The 24,873-nt window shown below is 37.5% G+C and overlaps 1 long non-coding RNA gene across 1 annotated transcript in view; it reads right to left on the bottom strand.

The window, feature by feature from the left end:
• Positions 1–5,612: 5,612 nt before the first annotated feature.
• The window catches only part of LOC122797287, a 96,469-nt gene continuing 77,208 nt past the window's right edge, over positions 5,613–24,873 (bottom strand). Inside the window, exons 2-3 of the long non-coding RNA XR_006364047.1 lie at positions 9,328–9,380; positions 5,613–6,535 (exon numbers count right to left, since the gene is read on the bottom strand). This is a non-coding gene — a long non-coding RNA (uncharacterized LOC122797287). The remainder of the gene's footprint in view (positions 6,536–9,327; positions 9,381–24,873) is intronic.

Here is a 24,873-nt window from a genome sequence, read left to right as displayed (position 1 = left end):
GACAATATTATACTAGTAGGTATTGCAAAGACTGACTTCACATTGTAATTGCTTAGATACTGCACTTCATCAGCTGTAGTATGATATCTTCTGATGTTCATATTGCACGTGTGGACTGGTCACTCACTCCTGACTATTGCACATTCAGAAAGTAATAGCATAAAAAATCAGACTAAATGTACCATCTACTGAAGCAATTCACCAGAGTGATTACTATAGATGATACTACACAGTAAGTGGCATATTAATCAGATTATTTGCTGTCATGCCTGGCATTCAAGTTCAGCAGCCTTATGGATAGAGGGAAGAAGCTCCTATTCAGTCTAAATGTTTTGCAGTGTAAGCTGCGATATCACCTGCCTGAGGAAAGGATGAAGTACATGCCATGGGCAGTGTGAGTGGGATCATCAATTATCTTCCTAGCCCTTCCCACATACCGAGTCTTGTGCAGATCATCCATGGATGGGAGCGAGAAACCAATTACTTTTTCCTGCATCCAGTCGGAATTTCCCGTTAAACAAATGTAAAATAAAATGAATACAAGTATGAATTTATAGCTGACTAAGCACCTTGGGGTGTCTAGAGTTTGTCTGTTTAACACCTATCCCTTTCTAACAGCAAACAGTGAAAATTAAAGGTAAAACAACAAAATATAAATCGAAAGTAAATCTTGTTTACAAGTCATCCTTTCCTTTGTACAAATAGTGAAAAACAGTGGTAAAAAATAAAATATAAATTCAAATAAAAACTTCTCTTACCAGGCTACTGTATATTCAATCACAAACCAAGACAGGTTGCGTAGATAAGCTCTTTATAGATACATATTTGAAAGAATTTAAATAGTTGCCAACCATTGTCCCTATTTTTTTTCTGATATCTTTTTTCACAAATCAGAACACAAAACGCAGTAGTTACTGACATTAATGAGTGAGGTCATTACAAGCACACCAGGCAACGGCATATGTTTTTGTAGACCAAGTAACAAACACTTTTTTGACATGGTTAACCACCAAAGTCCTGTGGAGCTAATGCATTATCTTAGATTTGAATCAAAAGGTAAAAATCTAATCAGAGAACCAACTGTCCTCTGTAACTGTTAAAGGTGAGTTATTTTCTCTACCCCCTGTAGAAGGCTCCAACACCTGGGGGGGTTCTGCAAAGATTAGTTTTGGAACTGTTATATTCTCTTTATTTATTAACAATTTTACTCTTGGCATGAGTGTCCTCTCTTTCTGCCATGCTTCAGGCTAATGATCTTTGTTCTCCTCAGATTAAAGCACATCTACTTGAAAATAAAAAAAAAAACTGTGTATAGACTTTTATAATTGCTGATAACAGTTTGCTAAGAAACTCATAATAACTAACTATCACCTCTAAAATGTACTCCAGGTACTTTAGTACCAATGAAAAACGAGCAACAGCATCACCAGTCATAGCTGTAGATCCAAATAAAATCCAGCTACAAGTAGCCTCTCTCTTCTAATATTTAGATGCCTGACTTGACTCTACCATGAACTTTTATCATCAAATAAATAAGTCTAAAAGTAAAGACATTTTACATCCTAGGCTCTCTGGCAACTAGCTAGAGTTCTTACAGCTGGAGATCACCTGTTCATTGGCAAAACTATCTTTCTGCACTAACTGAAATATGCTTACCTCATTTGGTACTATTCTCTCCTGATGAAATACAACTCCAAAGTACAGCTAGCAAAATGTGTACATTTATACCACTGTTTTATGTCAGAGAGAATAACAGAATAACACTGCATTACAATACAAAAGATCAAGAGACTCCTTTCCACATTGTCTAAGTGATACACAATCACTTTGCCCTAACTATTTATTTGCTGTGGCATGCATTATCTCACTTTACTCATCGCAGAACTCTTTACACTCCCATCAAGATACGTCCCTCACATCTTACTGCCCAATATATATTATTTCTGAGAAACAATCTTTTCAAAGGCTAGACCTGCAATCTAGACCTCTCTCCCAGCAGACATTAAGAATTCCTCTGCCTTGATTTCCCTCAGTTCAAGTTCATATTCAGCTTATGAGAACCTCAGGCTGTAAATTCCACAGGAACTCTGGATAAACCTTCTTTCCAGTGAATCTCACTCTGTTTAACTATTGTTAGACATTCTACCGCTAATTCATCCTTCTGGGTTCTTCACTCTGACCTTCAGTTGTCCATTTTATATATTTGCCTCTTAGGCAGTCAGTCCTAAGCAATATTTGATCAATTTTGTAATACACTTTTAATTGTCCCAGTACTCCTCACCTAATTAAATGCTGCATATTCTTCAACATCTAAAGCACTCTCCCTTCTTTCTAGAAGCAAATGTTGTTTCATTATTATCTGGAGACTTAAGAATAACCTTGCTGTTTGTGGATATCTGTCTAAATCATGTAAAACTCTATAATTCTTTATTGAGTCTAAAACCTAAAATGGTAGCTTGATCATTCTAAGCTCATTCTTTAAGACAGTTTCTTATATTACTATTTTTTCAAAAAAATCTTCATTTTCACTATAATTTGATATATAGCATGATGCTTCTCTACCTTAAATTACTCTAAACTAACCAAAGTTCCACAGTGTCATCATTAGGTTTTTTTACCTTTATTTTATTTTCTTAGTGTTATGTCCCGTGGTAGACAGCATCCTATCCAGAATTACTTTCTCCAATTTGCACACAGTAAATCTGAGATAGATTTCAGATCACCTAAAACCAAATGAATAAAGCATCTAATCAGAGGAAGAATGAGTTCATTTTTTTACTATTCATTCATATTTTTTAGTCTTATCATAATTTATGATTCCCCCATCATATCTGAAATGGGTCCTCTTGGAGCAGCATGCTTCTAATTACTTTTGTGAATCCTGCCTCTAATTAGTATAGTCAAGTATCTATATGGACAGCATGATATTATACACATTTTGTCCAATTAATAAAGCTTGTATACACCCCAGACAGCACAATACAGCAACTCTCATCTACCAGTCCACTACAAAAATATGTCATTACATTCAGCCTTGTGATACTTATGACTAGTGCAACCAAAAACAGATCATGCATTTTAAATGATCTACAGATATCTATAGATAATCCACAGATGCAGACGCTCTACAAGAATGTACAAGATTAACAAAGATAAAAGTAATGACAGTCTGCTGTTTGCCAGAGAGTTGAGATAAACCAAATTACAAGATTCCTCTAACTCTTGTCATAATGTACTTAAACAAACTGTAGCTATGATATTACTCCAATCAGAAATACAAAAGAAAATCTGTAGAAAACAGCAGAAAAATTCATACTGTTTAATAAGCAATTAATATTTATTTATGAGACTATCATACAGCTAATAATACTTAGTACATCTATAGCCGGATTTAAGCACCAGCGAACCCTACGGTTTCTGGGGACCCCCAACCACAGCAAGTTATCTTATCTTGATATTTTGCAACTTGTCTATCAAACCAGCAAGGTAAGCACTAGAGAGATCAGCAGCCCGTGGTGACTGATCTCAATGCAAACCTTGGATTTTAGGAAGAGGTGATGCTTTCAATCTTCAGGAATGTTTTTCTCTTTTAGGTAGATTTATAAATACTGGCAGAACACCAGATACTATATCAACTTCTTTGCTGAAGAATTCAGTGCAGTGCCAAAAATAATAGCAGAATAAAGGCTCAAAATCAGGAACACATTTAAAATATTACTCTAACTCACTTTAAATTTAATAGAACAACTTTTGCATCAACAAGCATTTTTCGGATAATAAATATAAAACTCTAATGTCTGAATTTATTGACTATCTAATCCTCAATGATTTATCAGCAAATCAAAATTTTTATGAAGGTCAGAGCAAAATAATGAGCGAAATCAGAGAAGTTCTGTGAAATCAGGGACAGTGGCATGCATGCATTACTCCTAAATGAGGTAAATAAACAGATTTACCCCCTGCTGCTGTTTGATGACTGTTAAACAGCAGTCACTGATCTGGTGTGGCTGTACCAGTGTTGCACAATGTATTGCTATTTGCTGAAATAAGTAGAAATCTAGTATTGCTATGGCTTATGCTTGTGTGTGTGTGTGTGTGTGTGTGTGTGTGTGTGTGTGTGTGTGTGTGTGTGTGTGTGTGTGTGTGTGTGTGTGTGTGTGTGTGTGTGTGTGTGTGTGTGTGTGTGTGTGTGTGTGTGTGTGTGTGTGTGTGTGTGTGTGTGTGTGTGTGTGTGTGTGTGTGTGTGTGTGTGTGTGTGTGTGCGTGTGTGTGTGCGTGTGTGTGTGTGTGTGTGTGTGTGTGTGTGTGTGTGTGTGTGTGTGTGTGTGTGTGTAAAAAATAACACTGATTTTTATCTGTGCACACACCCAATAATACCAAGTCACATCAGTTATTCTTCTTGGTATCAGTAAAAAAAGCAGCTAACAAGTAATTATATTTCCAAAGTAAGGCATATAATATATCACAGACTGTTCAGACACTTAGATCTTCAGGAGTCTGGTAGCCTCCACTTCCCAGACTGTATAAATTGATTCAGGGAGCTCCCTTTATCATCCTTGACTGTGAGGAAGCTCCACAAAAGCTGTTGCTGGTTGGGGGAAATGAGAAGAAAAACATGCATTAATTTCTGATTATACTCTTTGCCTTTAACAGGGTTGTGATATGACCCTGTTAGGAATAAAGTTGATAATGGCCTCTGCTCTCAACTGCATCAGTTCTAAAACCAGCCCTGCTCAAATTTGTATGTACAAAAAGGTGCTGTATGTTATGTTTGTGTGTGTGTGTGTGTGTGTGTGTGTGTGTGTGTGTGTGTGTGTGTGTGTGTGTGTGTGCGTGTGTGTGTGTGTGTGTGTGTGTGTGTGTGTGTGTGTGTGTGTGTGTGGGAGCTGGACATTGTGTGGTTATTTCTTTCATTTCCATTATACTCAAACCTTAGAGGTCTATGCAGGAGATCATTTTAGCTTGTGTTTGGTCTGAGGACAGTGTGGTCATTGTTACTTTTACTTTTCTCTGAGACCTCAGAGGTATACAAAGAGGGTTACTGTACTGTAGGGGTAGTATCTTGTCTAGGACCAACAGAGTGGAATACATTACTGTAATCTTTATTATTTTCACCTTCCTCATGATCACACATCTGGCACGTATGTAAGTGGCTGCTTTGAGGGCTAGGGTGATATGTGAAGAGGCATGCTATGTACATGTATGCCAGCAGTCAGTTGAAATACATGACCATGGGAATTTGAATCTTTCATTTCATCACAATCTAACGCCAGAGGGATGCATAGGCAGTGACTGTCTTTTTTGAGGGGTTAGAGATGCAGGCAGTATTTCCAGATAGGACCTGTGTATCCCCACAACAGCTGGCTTGTTAATTTAATGAATATCAAGTCTTGAGTACAACTTATGTCTTCCTTGAAAGAAATAAAAAAAAAAATTGAAATTCTTTTCTTACTCACGACTTTTGTTTAGCCCACAATTGGATTAAAATGTTAGGAAAATGCTCTAAAATGCATCACAGAGCATCTATAACCCTGTGGCTTCTTGGACCCTGGTTTATTACAGTGCTATCTTGTCAGGGAAGATGCATTGAAAGGATGCAAGGAAAACTAAAATTGAAAAACAAAAGCAAATTTAATTTCTTAATCATAATTTCTTTTCAAGATGTCATTGGATGAAAAGGATATGTAAAAAGAAAAAAAAAATAAAATGCAATTCAGAGTATATAGAAAGGTATGGCTTACTGACAAAGCTAAACAGTAAAATGTAAAAACATAATGTCCATTGTATAGGAAGCCCAAGATGGGGAGAAACAGAGGGGAGGACTGGAGGGTGTGTGTGTGTGTGGTGGGGCAGAAACATTAGGCCTAGGGTGCCATTTCCCCTAAGTTCAGACCTGTACAAAGAGTTGTTGTAATGTATCATTGTTGCAACTAAATGCCAGTAACTGTGAATGTCTCTTTGTAAGATCAGCCAACATACTGTTGTACAGAGGCCTGTTGTAATGTAAGAGCACTGTATCTACAGGTCAGTTTGCGCGTACTACTACTAAATGTTTGCAGCATGAACTAAAAGGTTGCTTAGGAGGGGTGGCAATGAAAGGGTGATACTTAGACTGGAAGTGCCTAAGGGGCCCCCAACTTGACATTTGCTGGGGACCCCCAAAACTCTAACACAGTCCCTGATTCGGCTTAAATCAGCTTTATTACCAAATACATATGTTTATAACCTCTCAGCTATAATTTGAAATATGCAGAGGTTTTCCTGTGCACATCAGTTATTTTATTTTTTGTCAGTTTAGTTTAGGTAAACAGACAGAAAATTAGTTCTTCTGACATATGTGCTAAAATGTCTTGGGCACAGCTGAGAAAAAGAGTGTAAGGCAAATGGAATCCATTGTCAGATGTCCAAAGATGAGATGGTGCTAGCTTTGTTTGCATCTGGAAGACAGCCTGGAGACAGCCTGGAAGGAACTATTGGTGTGCAGGATGCAGACAAAGGACAATCTGTTTCATTCCAGGAGGACCTCAACATCCATCTAGAAAAACAGAAACACCAGTCAGTTTTTGATGCTGATTAGTTAAATTACACTAAAGAATGTTTGCTTGTATGTTAAAAACTGATCCTAGAGATGCACAGAAGGAAATATACAGAATATATGAGAAAGGCAGATGAAAGTGTGGCTGACTATACTGCAGAATACAGTACTTGAAATGAAACACATGCAACTTGCAGTAGCAGGGAAAATGCAACATCTGGAGGCAGAAGAGGAGAGGCAACATCAGCCTGAGTGAGAGATAATTATCCTTTACCAGAGACATGCGAGTCATGGGGAGGGGAAGTGAAACCCTAGAAGCCCAGGTCAGCACAAAACGTTTGCCTTAGTACAAAGTATCTATGCGAGAGTGTGTGTGTGTGAGTGTGTGTGTGTGTGTGTGTGTGTGTGTGTGTGTGTGTGTGTGTGTGTGTGTGTGTGTGTGTGTGTGTGTGTGTGTGTGTGTGTGTGTAAAGACCTTCGAAAGGGTGTATATTCAGCACCAAGCTTACAAACAGCAGTGGGTGAGGTTTTTAACCCCCTTACTCATGCTTAAAGCAGTGCATGCATTTCTAAGCTTAGTGATGCTGACTATTTAAATTACTTTTACATTAAAGAATGCTTGCATACATGATTTAAACTGAGCCCAGAAATGTGCAGAAGGACATTTAGAGAATATAGAAGAAGGCAGATTTAAGTCCTTCAGATCCTACATGCAAACAACAAGGCCTAAGGGGCACACAAGGTAAATATTTTATCATATCCCTAACAGTGTTTGTGATGTAAGCCTGAGACAAGTCTCTTGCAAGCCACAGGTACAGTTAAATTTCTGAATGTTATTGTGCTTGTAAAACAATATGAAACTAAAAGTTATTTTGGGGAAAAATATAGACCATATGTCAAAAGTTTAATATATAAAATATGTTTTGTAAGAAAATATCCATGCTGGACTGATAATAGTAAAGAAATTACACACACACACACACACACACACACACACACACACACACACACACACACACACACACACACACACACACACACACACACACACACACACACACACACACACACACACACACACACACACACACACACACACACACACACACTCTGCTGTTTTGATTTTATTCATGAGTACTACTGATCTCATGAGGTCATCCATAGAAGTGGAAAGGGCGTTTTGTAACTATTCCATGATAAAGTTTCAAATTTGTGTTAGTGAGACTGAACATGAATAAAAATGACATTTTTAATAATTCGTCCGATGTTGAAAGTTCATCTCATATACTACAGTAGATGTTTAAAGGCGGTTCAGTGGGCCATTCCACACAGTGACCTTGCTAACACCCTTTCAGACAGAATTACACTATGTAATTTTCCTAGTTTATAAAGTGGAGTTTCACAGACAACGTCTTAAAATTTTGCCAGGAAATGTTGACCAGGTTATCTGCATCTGTTGTAATGAAATGCATTGTAACAATTATCTCTGTTTATGGTTTGATGACTCGGATTAAATGTGCTTGTAGTGTAATATTATCCTTCATGTTTGGGTTGTAAGTACAGGTGAGAGCAATGCAGTAGAAATGTAGGGTATAATAAGGTAGGTGGGAAAAAGGTCGATTGTTTTCATGACTTGTTTTTGCTTTGTTTCTTCGATTAAAAGGGGAAGAGTAAAACAGAAGGATTTCTTACTCTTATATTTAACACCAGTAAATATGAGCACTGACCACTGTCAGAATGTGGTCAGAGAGTACTGAAGTATCGGTCACCCCACTTATTTGAAGTGTCAAAGAACTTTGGAACATTTAAGTGATACCAAGGTAACTTACACTTCTACCAGCTGTTGTCAGACCAAGTGAACTCCAGGGGTTGCAGCTTGCCTTGCAGGGGCATTTAATAATACAGGATATGTTTTAAAGCAATGTTGAGTGTCACACCATTTCCTCATTTCCTGTTCTGGTATTTATGTTGGGCACAGAAAGTCAGTATTTCACCTTGTAAAAAGCATTCATGGGCAAGGAAGAGATATTATATAGTGATATCACTACTTAAAGAGAAAATGGTTGCAATTGAAACACATGGTGTGAGAAAGTTTGTAAATTTTTGTTTTTGTGTATTCAGTAGGTAACATGCTCACCTATGCATTAAGTATTTTTTAATGTAATAACCAAAGATATAGCATTTTTTTTAAATGTATTTTCTCCTACTTCTATGAGTTCAGGCCCAAAGAACTTATTCATTTCCAGTTATAGCACATTTCTTTCCCCTTAAAGCAAGCATTGGCTGACCAAAAAAATAAATTCATCATACTGCCAAAAGGCAGGGAATTTCTTGTTTGTCTCTGCACTGCCTCTCTTTACCTAGGAGCATGGGCAAGCAGTAATCTAAATATAGGAAGGATGTCCAAATTCTCCCTCAGAAAACACATGCACATATACAGAGAAATTCTCAGCACACACATATACACAGAAATACACATACTGTCACTGATTTAATCTGTCTTGCCTTTGCAAGGTTAGCCCCAGTAACAGTCCAGTCCATCTTCTGACAAATGCTGCTGTTTCAGAAGCTGCAACCTCTCAGCAAGCAAGCCACAAATAATTTATTTAATCTTGGGTAGCTATTCTGAGGCAAAACTATTACTCAAACTTTATTCCCCAGCAGCATGGAAACACCTCCCACCCCTCCACTAGTAGGCCATCTAGCATTATGTGTATTTGATGTCCCCACATTGCAAGAACTGTGATTGGTCAATACTCTTTATAGATTTTAGAAAGTACACACTACAGTACCTGAGGGTAAAAAAATGAGCAAACGTCTCAGAAGTCATCTGATGACAGAAAGTCTGAAAAAGGAAATATTGGCATGTTAAATCTAGGACAAGAAGAACAAGTGCATTTATTTCAGAAATTAAAAAAGCCAGTTGCAAACTATTTTAGAAATAACATACAGAATCATAGCATTACAGCACACATAGGATTATGGAAAGAAAGTTAGTAAGTGATCCTCTGTAATGAGGCTAGAGCTGAAATTTCTAGAGCATTTTTATAGATAATGAGTTGTCTGTTTGCATGTTCTTTGGACTCCATTTTAACTGCACTATACACAGCAGTAGCCACTCCCCTTCAGTGCTTCAGTTCACCCATCTGCAGAAAATGGCAGATAGTAGTAGTAGAATCCCTGCTGACAATTATGCATTCCATGTAAGCTTTTCCACTGTAGCAAACTGAAAAGAAAATAATGGATGTAAATAGCAATTAGACTGTCTTTATACTTAAAACAGTGGTAGACTCAACTATATAGTAATTTGCAATGAATGTACATATTTGCAGTAGAAGACAATCAGTCTTATATCTCATCATTAGTTGTATTATCCATAAATGATTTTGTGCGATTCATAATACAGTTAATATACAACATAATCTCTTTACAATCTTACTAATTAAGAAAAGTCTAAATTTAGGAAACAAGCAGAGGTCATTCCATATACAGAATGATTATAATGGTGTAGTCATCACCTTCTTTGTATTTTAAGGTGGTTTTAAAAAGACACATGCTTCTTTACCACCTCATAAAACCTCTTTGGCTGTATCACAAAAGAAACTTCATACTGAGGAAACAATGATTTCTGACTGGAACCCCACTGCTGCTTTAGCCCAGCTCTAATCTTCCTTCAAGCATCAACACAGACCTTAAGCACCACACTGAGATCCCCCATTATGCCTGCCAATGGTCTGGCAAAGGCTGAAACACAAAATCCATCTGATAAATAGTGAATAGTTGTCACGTGCTGGATTCCCACAGAGAACCATGGCCTTTATCTTTATCATCGTTTATCTTTAAACTGTTCTTTCTTTCTTCTCTGGTTCTTTTTTTGTTACACAAGCTTTTCTTTTACATCTTCACTTGTGTTTCTCTTCACCTCTCTGTAAATTAACAAGGTCTTGCACCTGCAGTTTAAGTCTGAGCAGTCAGTCAGGTTTTTTCTTAGCAACTGCCCAACTGCTGGCTGTTAGCGTTTGCCTCTGGGCAGCTAGCCAATTGTTTCCCACATCAAAGAGGTGTAACAAGTTTAGTCGCTTTCATACCCTCAGCTCAGCATCTGTGGGAAGCCATTCAGTCAAAAAAATTACAGTTTTTCAATACGATACATGCCAAAATAAACATGGCATATTGACATAACAATGATATATGTCAAAATAACTGTTAAACATTATGCTGTTGACATTACACAAACCAAAATCAGCCTAATATGCATCATAGATGTGACAGATCAAGTTGTCATAAATTACCACAGATCAAATGTATTCAACAGATAGATCCAGACAGCATTGGATATTCCACACTGAAAAGATTATTTATTAAACAATTCTAAGTTCATATAGAAATAAATGTAATGTAAACATACATTTTATAACTGTGTCAAAATTAAATGTTCATTTAGAAAAACTGATATCCTAGAGTGAAAAATCAAGATTCATTCACTTTTAATAGGGGCAGTGGCTCAACAGGTAGTTCACTTGCCTTTGTTGGTGGAAGACCAGAAGGCTGTGGGTTCTATTCTCACTTCAGGTGACTGGATATCTGACACTGCAGTGCATCATTTGCAAGGTGCTGTACTCCTGAGTATAAGATCCTTTGGATGAGATGCAAAATCAAGGCCCCCATCTGTTTGAGTTGGCGGTAGCTCAAGTGGATGTAAACAATCCCACAGCACCTATTGAAAAAGTAGAGGAAGTTCCCTGATGCCCTCGAAAAATTTCTCTACTAGTATAAATACCAACTCAGTTCTTCCCTGAAAACGAGTCTTCTAGCCTAGTGGGAATAGCTCAGTCAACAAATGATAAATAAAATAAAGCTCCAGCTGTGATCTCTGGAGTGGCATATGAACACAATATATAGGTCACAAAAATTTTATATAATACTTTCAAAAGCATATAAAAAGAATATGTTTGATGCTCACTCAAAGACAACACAAGCTTGTATATGTATGACATCTGTCAAGTTGATTCAAATTCATATTTATACCAAAAAAGTTTATGATCAATCAAATCACTTTAAAAATCTCAAAGAAAAAATGTCGTAAATGGCAGTTTTAGCTGTTATAACACAAACACTTTCACACTGTATTTTGTGGTTGGCTATGTATTATAGCACTGTATCCCAAATGCTTTGACTTAAAAACTACTTTTATTAATGGTAAATTATTTTCTAGAGGGTAACAAATATCTCAGCGAAACCACACTTGTGTTGTTTCCGGTTTATGGCCATCTGAATAAAAAACACTTCAGGTTAAATGGGTTACACCCTAAAGGTATTTTCACATACCTCCATTCATAGGTTCATAGGTAGGTACTAGGCTATCGGCCCAAGGGCCTACGTAAGCCTAGCCAACAAGGTTCCCTGGCTTACGCCATCCAAGAAAGTTATTTTCCTGTGCCACTGTCGAGCAGAGACACAGAAGTGATACGCGGGGTGTATTTCCTATTTCCCATCCACTCATCAAGATTTTTCTTGAAGAGTGCTAATGAAGAACTTTGCTTGACATAGATGGGTAGCCTGTTCCAGAGTATGAGAAGTCTCTGGGGCAGGAATCTATCCCTCCAGCATGTGCTGTTTATTGTGGTGACAAGGTTTAGGTCCCTAGAGCGTGTAGCTTGGAGGGATTGGGATTTCTTTAGGTGTAGCATGTCCAACAGCTCTGGGTTTGACATAGCTTTATATGTTAGACAGAGATCACCTCGGAGTAGGCGATATGCTATGAAGTAAAGCTGGAGTTTTTTGAGGCGGTCAGTGTAGGGCAATTGTTTGAAGCCAGTAATCCTCTTTGTGAGGTACTTCTGTGGCCTTTCCAGCTGCTGCAGATGTCTTGTTTGGTACATTCCAAAAGGGGGTGTTGTACTTTATAATGGGTCTAATGGGTGTCGAGTAGAGGGGAGCAATGACCTCTTTTTTCCTGGATGAGAACCCTTTTATGATGAGGTGTGCCACGTAGAAGGACTTCCTGACTACTGTGGCGATGTGACTATCAAAGCAGAGACTACTGTCCACCTGGGTCCCAAGGTCTCTTATCACGCATTCGGTGTGACGTAGATTGCTGCCTATGTGGTAGTACCCATCTATGTCAAGCAAAGTTCTTCATTAGCACTCTTCAAGAAAAATCTTGATGAGTGGATGGAAAATAGGAAATACACCCCGGGGATCACTTCTGTGTCTCTGCTCGACAGTGGCACAGGAAAATAACTTTCTTGGGTGGCATAAGCCAGGGAACCTTGTTGGATAGGTTTACGTAGGCCCTTAGGCCAATAGCCTAGTACCTACCTATGAACCTATGAACCTATGTACTCTAAACACTACTCCAGATTTAAGTACACAGCAAAATAATATAAAGTAAATACATTTAGAAAATGAAAATAAATTGTCTACACTAATTGCACACTATTCTGAGTGAACAGACAACACAAGCATAACTCAAACCTTCTTCCTCCTAATTTTAGTTTTCCTTGCAGCCTTAAATATTGAGGGTGATTCATAAAGGTTGCCAGAAATTGTAGACTTCATATATGCTTTGGGTAATCTTTCTGAGTGACTAGAAAGCACAAATAAATGTGGTAAGGATGTTCTTGAATACAGATCTTGTAGAGTTAGTGTACAGTTAGTGTATGAATTAATTAATCTGTCCCATTACTTTGTCTAATGCAATTTAAGATAGATCAAATTCTACACCTAAAGTAGCAGATCACTGGATCTCATGCAGTGCAATACCATGTCTATCATATAGGTGATTAAAGCAATTGGACAAAGGCCAGAATTCAAATATCCTTCCAGCAAGAATGCACAGAACATTATGCCTGAGTAATTCAGAGGCCACTGCATAGCTACAGTGGTACAAAGATACTAGCCAGGAGAACAACTGAGGTATTTCTGGCAAAGGCCACATGAAAATGTAGTAGTCAGGGGGCATAGTTAAAGCAAATTATCCATGTAGTCTACCCTAAAAAATTTTGACAGTAGTCAAACAGCATGGTAAAACAATTTGTAGAGTGCATAGTGTAAAAGTGTACAGTAACACTCATTACATCCAATGGCAGTAGCAGGGCAATTAGTAGCACAGGGAGAAACTACTGTGAAGTCATCTGTGTATGACTGTGTGTGTGTGTGTGTGTGTGTGTGTGTGTGTGTGTGTGTGTGTGTGTGTGTGTGTGTGTGTGTGTGTGCGCGCGTGTGTGTGTGTGTCTGTGTAAGGGAATGATTGCAGTTGCCTCAATGCCTGTGACTCTGTGTGTTTATGAGCAGCAGTATGTGTATATATTAGTAGATGACTGTGCAACAACATTGCCTGGGTTAATAAGGGAAACACTAGTGCAGTTAGCTCTAACTGCGCTAGTGATTTATTCAGAGACACAATAATGAGACACTAATGAGATGCTGTTCAATGAGTTTTTATGAGGTCCCTGAACCATCAAATTTCACTGCCATGCTACTGGGCTCATGAGCATTGTCCATTTAGGGCTGGCAATGAAATATGCATGAATCCTGAGGAGTGCAAAATACTGAAAATGGAGTTCCAAAATCAATAGTCCTGAATACATGACACAACACACCCACAATATGCAGAAATATGTTAAAAACATCAAAAACTACACTAATCCTAAAGAAACAAGTCATAGCAGAAAACCATGGTGAATATTACAAACTGACCAGCATTTGAAACTATTCACTCCAAACATTTCCAGACGAAAGATACAAATAATGTCTGAAGAGAAGTTGGGGTTCAGTATTTCCAGGATATGGCCAGAAACCAAACAGTGGCAGCCGTTAATAAATGCTGGCATACAATTTCAACGTAGCAATCCATGGTGAAATATTTTGAGCTGGCAAGTATTCAAAAGCAGCTAGCAGTCTGAAGTTCCAAGCAAGGCATACTTCACTGGAAAATTTCTAAAGAAAAGTTGAAATTCAGCATCTTGTAAATACAGCCTGTGAAACACATTCTGACATCCATTAAGGTACTCTGGTACATAATTACAATGTAGCAAGTGGTAGTAAGCTGTAACAAGCTAGGAACAACACAAATCAATCACTCCAAGCAGCTCCAAACATTTAGTGTTTAACCAAGACTTTCCTTATGTCATTAAATTACATGGCTTATCCATATGATTGTACTATATGTCAATCATGACTTTTTTGTTGTTTGTGTAAGACTTCTATTATGTCATTAAGTAACATTATCATATCAACGTGAATGCTCTCTATATGTCATGACTTGTTTGTGCGAGACTTTCATTGTGTCATTAAATGACTTATTAAGACTTGAATTATGCCATTGTGATGTCATATCCATCTGCGTATATTATATATCAATTATGACTTTTTGTGGGAGACATAAGTATGTCATTAGGACAAGTAATGTTAACTGCAGTGTATGTACTCAGTGCAATCAGAACAGTCAGGATGTATAAATATTATCACAGATTTCTTGCCACAGCTACTGTAAGAGACTGCTGTTTGAAACTTTCTGTATGTGTGCATTTTTTTTGGTTAATAACACTGTTGCTATCTTCCTTTATGTCACAACTTAATAGGCATTTTCGTAGAGGGTGGAGTAATTCACCCCTGCAGGCCATCTTTATTTCTCAGTCGTTACTTCCACCTGCCACATAGCATTTCTTCAAGGCAAACTTGCACAAGCAGTATGTGGTCAATGGGTCACTGACTTAGAAACCTGTTGAATGAAATACTCACATCTTTAGAATCGATAGTGGTTAAGATTCCTTTTTTACAGGAAGGTAACAAGGTTTGAAAAGAAATGAATTACACAGTAACAGTAAATACATAATTTAAAATGATATAAAAGGTCTAGTGCATCACCCATTATAACTCTGACAGGTTGGAGGCAGGCTGCAGATATTAGGAACTGCTTGAATAACAATCCTCACCAAAAGTGGGGTTTATATAGTAAAGCCATCCCTTCATGTAAACTGAACTTGGACATACTGGGGGGGTTGTTTCTCATTTTGTTTTTGAATTTTTTTTAAGTTTTTGGTACTGTAAAAAGATAAGCTCTGGGATTCATTAACAATCATGTAGACACAGTGCTATGCATACACAATGTAAGTGTGTTAGTGCAATGAGCAGTAGCACTAATCGAATATGCATGCTGCTCATCACACTATGTTAGCAATTACCTTTTTATGGCCAGCAACAATGCCCAATGGAATGGAAATGTGCTTGCAAGCACAAGCACACAATGTAAACAAAACGGCTCACATATAGGCAAAGCTCAGATACCAGCACAAGCTGTAGCCCAGACATATTAAGGGAAATTACAGACAGGGCCGGCCTTAGCCGAAATGGCACCCTAGGTTGCAACTGGCAAACAGCTTTTCATATCAATGTTATCTACAAATTCAGTGCCTGCTGCCCTTGAAAAATTAATTGCCTATATTACATTAAAACATTGGTAAGTTTGTAATATTGCAATAGGAAATGACTAACAAGTTCACAGTCACTAGGTATCTCATACAAAAGGTCATATTCAGGAGTGTAGAACACCTACCCCCCTTATAATGCACCAAATAATCAACAATCGTATAGGCACTGCATATCAGCACTCCATCTACATGGTGTGGGAGTGGAATCCACAACTTTCTGCATCAAAGGCAATTATGCTACTAACACTGCTTTCACATTCTACAACACAGTGTGCCATTTGATAAACAAAAAACAGCTAGTTGCACACTGAAAACATTTACACTTGTTACAGTGTGTTAAATTTGTAGTTTTGAACATTTCCAGTAAGTAATGAAACAAAATGTATGACCCAATAATGACAAACCTGCCCATTTCAGAACATTTTAACCATAAAAGGTATTTCAAACAGTATCAGTCAATAAGCACAATCTCTGCAGAAGTAAACATCATCTGAATAATTCTACATTGAAGAGATTTGTAACTAATGAAGATGCTATTACTGACAAAGAACTTTACATTCCACTGTTCCATCTACAAATTCAGTGCTTGCTGCCCTTGAAGAATTAATTGCCTAGGCTGCATTAAAGAAAAAAATGGTACACTGATAATATTGCAACAGAGAATGACTGAGAAACAGACACGTTCATAGTAACTAGGCATCTTAAACAAAGGATGGCACACTAAGGAATGCAGAACCCCTATCCCCTCTCAAAATACAACAAATAAATCGACAACTAGGACATTACATACCATGCCTCCATAACTTTCAACATCTTAGCACAAGAAATCTGAGTGAAGCCTAAAATAAAGGGGGGGGGGGTCAAAGGTCTCCAAACAGGGACAGATTATAAATATTGCTCTTATAGACTTAGAAAGTTGCTAGAATAACAGCATTTGTCTTAGCATGCATTTTCTGAAGGAAATGAAGGCTGACAATCAAATGCATTATTGACTGACATTTCACCTCAGTGGTTTATCAGATCAAATATTTTTGATGGACAAGACAAAAAATGTGAGGCAAAATCTCGGAACTATACAACATTATGGACAATGGAGATCTATGTCTCAGCACTCTGTCAATGGATACATGGGCTTTGGGGAGAATGAAACTGACCAGGGGTGTTAGCTGTAAGAAAAAAGTGATAGCTGTGGGGAGGGGTAAAGTGTGTGGGGGGGGGCAAATAATAGGTTGAGAGCTCTGATCTTCAATAATACAATGCCCCACTCACTGTAAGATTCATCAAAAAAGGAAATCTTAAATCACAGCCATTTTTTCACCTGCAGCAATCCATGAAGAAAGACTGTAATGTTTACTCTTAAAAGAAATTAACAAAATGCTGCCATACACTTCTGCTACCTGCATGGAGTTTATACACTTCTCCTCCCACCTAACATATAAAACATGCTGAAATTTCTCTATACCTCTCAACCAGCTTCCAATATCAGATCCACAGATGCAGGTCTCGGTAAGCAAAAAAGTGATCTCCACATTTCCAAACGCCCTTGTAAAGGTGCCAGCAGCTTTTGAGGGGGGGACTGAAATGCACAGTGAGAGTAATATAGCACTTTAAATCCCTCAAATAAAGAGGACGCTAATCATTTATGGACAGCTATAGCTGCATCAAGGTTGATATAATAGCAAACAGGAAGCTAAAGCAGACTTCACAGCACACATGTAATATGATGGTACCTGTGTGCAACAGTAAATAGCCTGGTAACAGAATTTTTCTGCTAGCTTAAAGAGATCAGTTTCAGAATCAGGAAGTCCCAGGTAAAGGGCATTAGTGTAGTAAAGGTAGGATGAAACAGGAACATGAACAGGTTTTGTAAGCTCCTCTCAAGGAATAAGGTGTTCAATCATGGAGATATTCCACAAGTAGAAACTTAATTATTTATCCACTGTTCGCATTTGGTCCCTAAATATTAGCCAGTTTCCGAGGATCATGTTTAGACTATGCATCTTACTAAGTCAGTTTAGTAGTGGCCACTATAATGGAGAAAAGTGTCTCTGAGTGTGTGTGTGTGTGTGTGTGTGTGTGTGTGTGTGTGTGTGTGTGTGTGTGTGTGTGTGTGTGTGTGTGTGTGCGTGTGTGTGGGTGTGCGTGTGTGAGAAAAGATGCTGTTTGTACGTTTGATTGCGAAGTGTTCAAGCAGTGACCCATAGCAATACATACCTGGGTAATCTTACTTTTATTGCATATTTCATTTTGTTAATGTTATGGAGTGTCACAGTAGAATAATTCTAGTAATCTGAGTTTCCCATTAGAGCCTATACCTGTTTATGTACCAGAACAAACACTATGCATGCTATTATGTATGAAGACATGTTTGTAGCAGCTCTTATTCAAAAGTGAGAGATCAACACCTAAAAGCCCTGAGATATTAACAAGTAAGGATGATTCTAACAGAAATATTGAGAATCCTGATTCTACCTGCAATGCCATTAAACCATTTTGTTGGGAACTTTAATCCCCTCTGTACCTCCCTATGGGAGCTTACCCCCTTTCCGATCACTGGACCTCAGGCCTAGAGGAGTGATTCACAACATCTAACTAGGCATATTCCGTGGATATGTAATACATTCAAGGAAAACAACTACAGTCTTCAGAATTTAGCAGGAACACAACTACTGTAGCGTGGTAGGTTTCAAGTTGACTTTGCTTGACTGGAATGGTTCTGAGATATCAACCTAGGACAAGTTGATATGACTGATTGTATAAGAAACATACCTATTAGAGGACATTATCAGAGACATAAGATGACAGCTCATTAAGAAACTTCAGGGCCTAGATGGGAGCAGGAATGTTTAGTTTGACAAGAGTCTTCAGTGAAATAGGCAACAGAAAAAGCAATTATTTTATAAGCTAAATCTTATCCAAATCTTAAAAAAAAAAAAACAGCAGAAGACATAATTTATTCACATATTTCTTTTAGCTAAGCTTTGTAGGGAAATTTAGTTTGACAAGATTCTTCAGTGAAACAGTCAGCAGAAAAATAAGCAATTATTTTATAAGCTAAACCCTATCCAAATCTTAAGAAAAACAATAGTAGCAGATGTAATTCAATCAACATTTTTATCGTGATTTCTTTTAGTAAAACTTTCTTTCGTCTATATCACCCTGTTAACTGCTTACATCATAATCAATGCACAGAGCAGTACAAAGCTGTTCTGCATCTCAGTGAGATAACTATATGGTGATTATGTACTTTAATCAATCTTCTACAGTGTTACCTTTCTTTACTCATCTAAAACCTAGGAGTTGAAGTCATTAGAATTCACTGCAAACAGACCCTGTTTAAGATATATAAGTAACTTTTTTGAGGCAAAAATTGCATATCCATTCTTCCCAGAAGGACTTCTGAGGTAGTGGGGTTCCTTGAGTCTATAGTCCCTGCCACATTTGGAAAGTTTATACAACCTGATCATAAGGGACTATCCTTTCAGACAAACCTTATTAATAGTTGCTATTTCCAAACACACAAACTCAGAAATACACACACACAGACTTTCTCTCGCACACAGAAGCCCAGTGTAAACTATACAGACACACACATACACTTACCTTCTTTTTAATCTGACTAGCCACACGCGTACACATGGCGTTAACCCTTCTGCTTGTTTAATTTCTGCATGCAACTGTAGAACGTGTTTACATCCACGTTGGCGTGCGTGGTTGTGACGCATGTATGTTCCTCCTTAAAGGAGAAGACGCCACTACCGACTCCACTACCGTTTTTTTTTTTTTTTGTTAATTCTTAAAGTCCTGGCCAACCTGCAGGTATAAAAGTGGGAGGGGTGCTCGCTTCTCCCTCCTCTCCCTATGATTCCGGCACCCTATGGTTTATTTATTTTAATTAATTTACTTTCTTATTATGCATTTGCATAATAAGAACAGTAAATTAATTAAAATAAATAAACACAAATTGCGCCCTTTACGAGGCCATCCTGTACAGCGCCCTAGATGGTCACCTAGTTCGCCTATGCCTAAGGCCGGCCGTGATTGCAGAGAAACAATACAGAAGGAGAGGAAGTAAAATGGGGAAACTCTTAAAACTTAAATTCTGTTATAATGAATAATTAATGTTGAAAAGGGGGAAATGTTTAAAGTGTTGTCATATCCTGCAGGCAAATGTGACAAAAGTTTTTAAGAAGCATTTCTTACATAAATTCAGCAATACTGATGTAATAATAATTAATAATTAATATAAATGACAATCCTGCAGTTATGTGCATAAATAAAAATGGACATTCTAATAAAGGACATGATATGGACATAAAGCTGCAGTGTAACAAAGGGGAGTGAAAATGTGATATACATGTTAATTAAATGCTGACTTAAAATAACAGTTACCAAGAACAGAAGATACTTTAAGGGGTGAATGCAGGGAATGCAGTTATTGCATATACAATGTATATACAGGAAATTTATGTGTGGAAATTGACAGCACACTATATTATAAATCTCACTATGTATACACAAGAACAAAGGGACGTTACAGATGTAATATCAGGTAAATCAGAAATGAACGTGTTTATGCAAAGAAATGACAGTGGCACCAGTAGGAAAAGTGTTCATCATTTATGAGCATGTAATAAGACTGCGGTGGTGGTGCTGCGGTAGCGTTGTCGCCTCACAGTAAGACATTGTCCTGTTCGATTCTCAGCTAGAGTGTCTTCTGTGTGGAGACATGCGTGAATGGGCATACCTTAGTTAAAGGTTGTGCATTAGGGCCAGCAACTCGGCACGTAAAAATCTACTGCCAATCATTAGCGGATCAGAGTTCCGCTGTGGTGACCCCTAACCGGGAAAAGCCGAAAGATACAACATCTATGAGCATGTAATAGACAAGCAAGCAAGTGTTGTATAGTTACGTAAATGCTAAAAAACAAGTAATGTCCATGCTATTCCTGAAGTCTCAAACAACCCACTAAACAAGTATAGTGGGTCCAAAATAAAACAGTGTACGAAGCTTCTCTGTGTGGAAGATATATCTAGTTAATCACTGTATATTAATCAGATCAGATAATGGTAGTAGAAATAGTGAACTTAAACTCATCTTAAGTCAAAGAAATAATAAAAAATACATCATTTGAAATATTGTACTGAATTACTAAGTATTCACAAGTAATCCAAGCAGGGTAGGCAGTCTGTTTTCAGTCAAAAATCCTTTATTAAGTATTTTATTACTTAATAAAGGATTTTCGTCTTAATAAAGGATTTTTGACTGAAAACAGACCTACCCTGCTTGGATTACTTTTGAATACTTAGTAATTCAATACAATATTTCAAATTACATATTTTTTATTATTTTTTTTTACTTAGGACGAGTTTAAGTTCGCTATTTCTACTACCATTATCTGATCTGATTAATATACAGTACAGTGATTAACTAGATATATCTTCTACAGAGAGATGTTTCCTACCCTGTTTTGTTATGTAAATGCGACACACCAATCTAATAACAGACAGCGTACATAAGTTACACATGACAAGGCAGAGCGGATATCATGCCAGGAGTCCAATTTTGCCATTGCTGATTTGCAAACATGTCTGACATAGTAATACTGGGCATGCTCACATACAGTTACAGGGAACAGTAGCATAACAGCAATTCAAAAGCAGCAACACAATAGAAAGTGTTGTAACAGAGGACCAATCACAGTTTCTGATGGTGTCACAGCGTGCCATACAGTATCAAATGTTTATGGAATCCCTCAGCACCCATTAAGCTATATAGTGCATTGAAAACAATTGCAATATTAAAAACATGTCCAGACAAAACATGTAATGTAGAACATAATTATCTCCTGAATAGGTATTGAGCACGAGCAATGAATGACACAAGAAACATTTGCATCATGTCATTTTTGAACACATGCCAGAACAGATATCAGAGAGATGCATAACAATCATGTTTGACACAGAAGTATGCATATTGCTCATGTAAGGAAGAATTTCCTTGAAGGACTTAACAGTACTTTCATACCATATAAGGTATATTGATGACCTACCTGGTAGAAAAATGCCTAAACAAGTTCACCTTTTGAGTGTGTATAAGCCACTGTTGTCTGCCACATTTGTCTGCCAGACAGATGTGAACAGATTCAACCCCCTGCCTATCATACCAGGTTCTCTCCAGACCTCTGCACTGATTGCACGTGCCACTTTAGATAGCAGTGTAGACTGTCAGAAATAACTGAACTGAATATGTATGTTAACACAGGAGGTATGAATATAATATGAACACTCGGATTTATTCACAATGTTATAAAGGAGTTATGTAATCCTAAAACTGAACACCAGACTATCTATGTATGTATGCTATGAAATTCAGTACTCAATCCACGTGCTACAGGTGCACTCACAGAAAGACGTGTTCTGAATAAATATTTTACTGCCATACAGTGACAACCTGCTATGATATATCATTGTCCAACACAAAACGTATATGAATAACTAGATACAAGGGTGTTTATGTAACGTCAATACATTCATATAATGTTGCCCCTTTCAGGAACTGAACAGCAAGCCATGTGACTCTTCTGTTGGCTAATGACATCTGGATAAACCACAAGTGCCATAATAGAATTCTTACAATTAGTATGGCAGTCTACCTATGTTAGCCTATTACATTGATGTATGTATGGTAAACAATGTCTAAGATGAAAGGGATGGTGCAGGACTCTCACACTGTAAATGGATGCATTATAACTGTGGTAGATGCAGTGTAAGCCACAAAAATACTAACAGTCACTGAACATGGATGTTGAACACTTGAGCATTTGACAGCAGACAATACATGATATTTTACAGGATTAATGTATTATGTTAGAAATGTCAGTACAGTTATGACTTATGTCATTATGTGAAGGCATTATATCATGCCATTGCTACAAGGAATATCTGTGCCTTTAACTGTTGTGGTACGTCAACAACAGATAGTATGTTGACTCATTCCCTCACTGCAGAGAATAATGCTTTCTACACATGTTATGTAAGAAACATGACATCAAATGTCATCATTACTCTGAATAAAAGCATTGCTATGCAAAAAACTGTCCTAGCTTTTTGCAAGAGGGATCAACACCTACAAGTGAACATAGCAGATGTGCTTGAAAACAATGTTAGTGATATGTACAATCACAAAAACACTGACACAATGTAGTCTGATTAATGTTGTTGTTGTGTCTTTCGGCTTATCCCAGCCAGGGGTCGCCACAGCAGAACTCCGGTCCGCTAATGTTTGGTAGTGGATTTTTACGTGTTGAGTTACCAGCCCTGACGCACAACCTTCAACGAAGGCACGCCCATTCACGCATGCCTCCACACAGAAGACGCTCTAGCTGAGAATCGAACGGGACGTCTTGCTGTGAGGCGACAATGCTACCGCAGCACCACTACCGTGGATTTTACAATGTAGTCTGTTTAATAATGGCTGAATTTCAAATAACTACCCAAGATCACAAGCTAAACATCATTGCCTAAATCACGTATACCATATGACCATGTTGAGGCATAACTGAGACAGTGCACAGGTAAATGGATGTCAGCACAACTGTTTATTAGCTGGATGTTTATGCTAAAAAGGTACAAAGTTCACAACAACACTGTACAGCTGCACGTCATATATGTCTTTGAAGAATAGTATACACAGTATGAGGGTGAAAGACACACCCACAGCTGGACTCAAACATCCTACATATGTAGTTACACAATGTACAAAGCACACTTTCAAACTCATGCAACAAGGGATAATTCACACTCCAGATGTGACATATGAAAGGTATATTATCAGCATGTAATCATTGTGTGGCTAAAATGTTATTTTCTTTTCTGGTGATTCTAGGATTTAGTAGTGTCACATAGTGCCACTATAATTCAATATCATAATTAGAAGTATACATAAAGGTGGTTGTGAGGTGGCAAACAGTATATGACAGTAATGACTGTCACACTATTGAAGCAGTGATAGAATTGAATCACCTACCTGTCCACTTACAGCATCTGTACAGCACATTACCAGCACTACAGGAAAATGACTACAGTTGAGACATACAGAATCTATGAAAGGATGACATCAGCAGTATATTATTTTTTACAGCCAATTAGTGGTTGTAAAAGTTCCCACTACAGATGTATGCAAAATAATCATGATTCCATTGGCAGTTACACTTGTAGAAGTTAAGCACTGCTGTATTCTAACTTCCTACCTATCCAGTTGCACATTCTAGAGAAAGGTGTAAGACATGCAGTCACCACAGGAAAAGTCTGACATTTAAATAGTCCAAAGCAGCAGAGACAAAAAGCAAATTTGTAAAACAAACCACGTTAGCTAGAAGGAAAAGCCACAAGGTTCTTGTAAAAACTTTTATTATCCACAAATGAGCTCATTTTTTCATGTAACAGTAATGAACGTCTTCAGATAAGTTTACAAAAACAAAAGACAGGCTTTTAAATAAGGCCCAGAATGGTCAGCTGATCTAAGGATGATGTCATTAAACCCCTCCCATTTACATTTCTTAAAGTGCCAAAGTGCTGTAAAACGTGCTATTTAAAGTACATAAACACAGTAATCTAAAATGTATTTATTTATTTATTTTACATTTGTTGACCGGGCTAGTCCAGCTGGATATATGTCCATTTTCAGTAGAGGCTCGGGGAGAAAAGCTCCAAAAATACTGTATTATTTATATTAAATGACCATTTTTACAAATGCAGGTGCATTACAGATTTTAGCAATTCTTTACATTTCCTTACATTACTGCTTAAAGACTCTTTATACATGTCATATTTGGATAGTTATCAGAAGATATTTATAATGACATTAAATTAATATATAAAAGCACACTCTCTTTATGGTTA

This window comes from Protopterus annectens, chromosome 3.part0 (assembly GCF_019279795.1).
Source record: "Protopterus annectens isolate FY-2018-M chromosome 3.part0, PAN1.0, whole genome shotgun sequence".
Taxonomy (NCBI): domain Eukaryota; kingdom Metazoa; phylum Chordata; order Ceratodontiformes; family Protopteridae; genus Protopterus; species Protopterus annectens.
The sequence above is the reverse complement of the archived record's forward strand: the minus strand, read 5'-3'. Positions and strand labels throughout refer to the sequence as shown.